Source organism: Belonocnema kinseyi, chromosome 3 (assembly GCF_010883055.1).
Source record: "Belonocnema kinseyi isolate 2016_QV_RU_SX_M_011 chromosome 3, B_treatae_v1, whole genome shotgun sequence".
Classification (NCBI taxonomy): Eukaryota; Metazoa; Arthropoda; class Insecta; order Hymenoptera; family Cynipidae; genus Belonocnema; species Belonocnema kinseyi.
This window is the reverse complement of record NC_046659.1, coordinates 71,458,560-71,464,005: the sequence shown is the minus strand read 5'-3', so window position 1 is coordinate 71,464,005 and position 5,446 is coordinate 71,458,560. Positions and strand designations below refer to the sequence as shown.

The 5,446-nt window shown below is 22.5% G+C and overlaps 1 protein-coding gene across 1 annotated transcript in view; it reads left to right on the top strand.

The window, feature by feature from the left end:
* The window catches only part of LOC117168736 (cilia- and flagella-associated protein 300-like), a 69,894-nt gene extending 64,448 nt beyond the window's left edge, over window positions 1–5,446 (top strand). The window contains exon 9 of the mRNA XM_033354469.1: window positions 5,241–5,446. The gene's annotated coding sequence lies outside the window, so the exon portion shown is untranslated. The remainder of the gene's footprint in view (window positions 1–5,240) is intronic.

Genomic DNA, 5,446 nt, shown 5'->3' with positions numbered 1-5,446 from the left:
ATAGTTTAAAAATCCTTAAAAAGCTTAAACATTTTATGTCAAAATCTCAAAAAACTACATACTATTTTACATTTTTTTTCAAATTTTATATTATGTTCGAAAATTTTTCAGTCACTAAACTTCTATTAAAATGATTCGAATTTTTCCTAAAATGTTGTATTATTCTGTTGAAGTCTCAACTATTAAAAAGCTTCTAAAGTTTGGGTTCGAAATATGCAAAATTCTATATTTTTAAAAAATTATTTGCATCGAAATTTCGGTACGAATAGCCAGATTTTGTCGGTACATGTAGAAACTTTGTTTAAATTATTATAAATTTTTAATTAATTTTGAAAATATTCAAAACTTTTAAATATCTCCAATTTTTCCTAGGAATGTGTTCAATATTTTGTTATCTAGCAACATTAAACTATTTTACTTAAAAATCAAAATTCTTTACATATAAAAATTAAAATTGTAACGTTTAATAAAAATTTACTTTTTTTGTTTAGTTTTAAATATTTGATTTATAATTACTGATTTAAAATAAACAGCTAATTTTTGTAAATAGTCAGCAATTCTTTTCTTTTTTTTCAAGTACTTTTCAATTATAAAAATCATTGTAATGTATATTCACCGTTGATCAACTAGAAATGTTTTTTATTCAAAATTGTCGACTTCAAACGCTTCTAATTTGTAATTTTTTAAGCCTTTATTACTGTCCTTTAAATTTTTTTAATGAAACATGAAAGCTTAAAAACTAAAATGGAAAATTGGTGAGTGAAAGATTTTCTAATTGCGCATTGTAAACTGAATAATACCAGAATGGAAAAACATAACAATTCGAATAATTATTTTTAAAAATGTACACCTTACAAATTCAAAAAAATGAATTTTGACAAGTCAAAAATTATCCAATGTCTGAAGTACCAACTTCAGAGTTTAATTTTCTTTATAATTATTACTTATTCTTAAGAATTTCCAATTAAATATTTTTCAAGTCGAATTTAATGTTTTGAATCTTCAACTAAAAAGAAGACAAAGAGTGGCCATTTTAATCGAATAATTTACGTATATAAAATTTAAATTTTTTTTAAAAGCTTCTGAATTTTTTGTTTGGACTGCAAACATCTACATTTTGTTTTAGCTTAGGTTGTAGCTATTTGTACCAAAATTCCGGAACGAATAGCCGGGTATTATTTAATAAAATATGTATAATCGAACAAATAAAATTGTAACGTTCCAAGTTTAAAAGCTCTTCGGAATCTCAACGATTCAATGATTTATGTCATACAATTTAGTTTAAAATGGTTTATTTTTAAATAATTTGCTATTTCATTTCTTAATTAAATTTTTTTAAATGGAATTAGTAAAAAAAGGAATATCTCAGACTGAAACAATATTTTTAACTTAACAAAAGCCATTAGTTGCGCATTTTATTATGAAGCTACTTTTAAATTAAAAATCATACATAAAGTTTCAATCGGGCATTTATATTTTTTTAATGACTAAGACTTACAAATTAAAGCAATTTGAGTTTTATCGTTAAAATATGGAAATCTTTCAATTTTAAACGGATTTAGAATCTTTTTGTTAAATTAATGCTTACTTTTAATACTTAAAGTGCAGATCAATTTTTTTTTAAATTAATTTATTTCTATTTTATAAAATAAAGAAAATTCTATCCGAAATTTTCATTTTCAAATGCTTTTAATTTTCAATTGTTTAAGTCTACATTTTAAAATTCTAAAAAAAGAAAATAAATAAAATTACGTATCATAAACTGAACGATACAATTAAAAGAACAACAAACTAATAATTTTTTTTTAATTGTTAAAATTTTTTTATATTCCCGACCAAAAAAAAATCAATTCAAAACTATCCTGACTTTTAAGATGAAATTTTCAAATATTTACCAAGGGAAATACCCTTAAAATTCTTAAGAGAAAACTGTTTAAGAATTGCGCATCCCCACCCATAATTTTAAACTAAAATTGTAGAAATTTAAAATTATAGAAATGTTTAAGACGACAAATATCTTAAGTATCATATCATATACAGGGTGGCTGTTTTAATCGACGATAAAAATTCACGGTCATTTCCCGGTTCGCAAACATTTTTCACAGTCAATAAAACTTTAAAAAATTTGAATAATTTCCAATGCTCTATAAATTAAAGAATCAATCGATGAACTCTAAAATTTTCAAAATTACATTATTTTAAGCAATTATAAGCTTGAAACATTATAACTTAAAAAATTAAATTTTTTTAAAACTGAACACTTCTTACATTATTTTCATCTTAAATAGACAAACACCCTTGAAAAGTTTCAAAATTGCATTTAAAAATCTTGAGAAATCTAAAATTATTTTACATTTTTCAAATTTAAAATTATTTTACCTACGATTTATACAAAATCCTGCAAATTTAACAAAATTGCTTGAAACCTTCCAGATTCTTTTTTTTTTTTTTACAATTTTGGAAATCTTTCAAAATAATCTCTTAAAATAATTTTTCAATGAAAAATCATTTACAATTTTTATGGGAATCTCAAGAAAATGTTTTTTGATTCTTCTGAAGTCCTGTTTGAAAAGCTTCTAAATTTCAGTACAAATAGCCGAATTTTGTCAGTACAAATACTTCGTTAACTTATTTTAAATGTTTCAAATTAATCTTGAATATTTTCAAAACTTATAAATATTTCTTAAAATTACTCGATTAGTTTGTACAAATAAGTGTTCAATTGTTATTTATGTATCAAAAATGAGGAATTTTACTTGCAAATAAAAATTCTTTTGAAAAGAACAATTAAAATTGTAACATTCAGAGTTTTATAGTTCTTCGAAATTTTAACGATTTAAAGTTTTCCATGTCAAATAATTTAGTTTCAATTTGTACACTTAAATATTTGGTTTCAATTTAAGCGTTTTAAATAAACAGTCAAATATTGCTAAATTTTAAATAATTATCCTGTCTTATTTAAAAAATTTTATACTGTGTAAAAAATGAAATATTTTAGACTGAAACATTATTTCAAATTTAATGATCTATATTGAAAATATTTTATTTACAGTTGAAATAAAAATGGTTCTTATCCCCAATCCTCAGCTTTAAACGCTTTTTTTTTTACTTCAGGATGGCCGTTTTAATCGAAGAAAAAAATTTCCAGGCATTTCCGGGTTCGCAAATATTTTTCACGGCCAATGAAATTTACAAAATCTAACTATATTCTAAATATTTTTCCATATAAAGTAATAAACAATAAACAACAAATTAAAACATTCAAAGTTAAATACTTGAATTCCAAACTTTTAACATTGAAGTTTAAAAGTTTTCAATTCAAAAATTTACACTTACCAAATGGAAGGTTCTAACACTTTTCAATTAAATGCAAATACACTGCAAGATTTAGAACTTTTATAAATTATAGAGCTCAAAGATTCAGATTAAGTTCGAAAAATATAAATCCAACGTTAAAATTTTCAATAGTCTAAATTAATACATCAAGCAATGACTTTAAAAAATTTCGAAATTATATTGTTTTAAGTAATTCTAAGCTAGACTTTGAAAGCTTTAAAATTTTATTTAAAAATCTTGAGAAATCTTAGTTAAAAAATTTTCCAAATTCAAAATAATTTTTGAATTTCATTTCGGATATTTTAAATCTATTTCAAAATTAATTGAATTTTTCCTGTAACTTGTAAAAAATTCCACAAATTGAATTTAAAAATTGAATCAGAATTTATAAATGGTAACAGAACACTTATTTGTAAAAATATAGAGTAATTTATAAGAGATATTTAGAAGTTCTAAAAATATTCGAATTAAATTTAGAACTTGAAATAATTTCAAATACTTACAGCCGAATTAAAAATAAAATGTAGATATTTGCAGATTTCAAACAAAAGATTTAGAAATTATGCAAGATTTTAAGGATTTTACGATTTGCTGAATTTTCAAAATTTGTAGGAAAATTTCGATTAATTTAAAAATTTATTTAGAAGTTCTGATAAAAATGTTAACACACTTCGTATAAATTACTTGAAATAATTTCAATTTTTAAATTTATTTTGAATCTTTTAAATATCTCTTAAAAATACTCAAATTTTTTATACAAATAATAAGTTTGATATTTATGCGTCAAAATTTAACAATTTCGCTAATAAATTAAACACTTTGTGAATAGACCAATCAAAATTGTAACACTAAAAGTTTAAAAGTACTTCGAAAATCAACTAAAAATTCAAAGCTTTCTATTTAAAACAAACTTATTTTTATGCATGAAGAAATTTCAAATGAAATAATTTACTCACAATATTTTTAATTTAATAAAAACCTTTTATTACGGATTTATTTTTAAGTTTGAAATAGTAAGACGCATGTTTACATTTTTTAGCGGCTAAAAAATTTATAGAAATAATATATTAATAAGATAATCGATTAAATTTAATATAAAAATAATCTGAAGGAAGACTTTAATTAAAAATATATTATTCATAAATAATGAAAATTTTTATTTAAAAATAAAACTATCAGAATAAATGATATATTAATTTCAATTCTTATCAAGACTTTCGGATTGAAACGATACAATCTGAAAACTGATAGAAATCTAACTTGGGCAGGTTTTTCTTCTGAAAATTCGTAAAATACCTGGTTTCCCGGTCCGACAACCACCCTGTTTTTTATTTGAAAAAAATCTTCGATTTCAAAAACTTTTGATTTAAAATGTTGTTCAACTTTTAAAACTGCATTTCAAAATTCTTTAAATTAAAATAAATGCTTAAAAATTATAAATCTAAACTGGCAACATTTTGAAGTGAGGTTTTCGAATTAAGCATTCTAGACTAAATGATGTACTAATTTAACAAATTATTTAAAAAAAAAGCTTATTATCAAAGACGGACAAGATTTGTATTCTAAGTTCTGTAAAATTCCCAGTCAAAGAATAAATTCACTGTCATTCCCCGATCTCAAAAATACCCCGGTTTCCCGGTCCAGCAGCCACTGTATTTTAAAATTCTTCAAATTAAAAACCTAAGCTTGAAAATAAAAATCTAAAATGTAGATAGAGAGAGAAATATCGTATATCATATATTCTAAACGAATAGTGCGGTTTTTTCTGACTATGTAATTCAGTTTTTAAGCACATGGTAGAGGAGTAATAAATAATGCATAAATTCAGTTAATTTTATCCAAAGTAATTTATTGATTACAAAAATAATTAATTTGTAAATATATTTTTCGATACTTCAACGAAGACAAGAGCTGAAAAGAAAGGATTTTTTTTACTTCACGTTTCGCAATGAGGATAAGAAAATACTGAGAAAATTAGAATCAGAGATTGAACGAAAGAGTGTCATCTTTTTATTCAGGACTCTAGCCAATTTTTCATCAAATAAATATATAATTTTGATCAGGGTGTTTACTATAAAATTACCAATAATTTTGTATAAAATTACAAGAA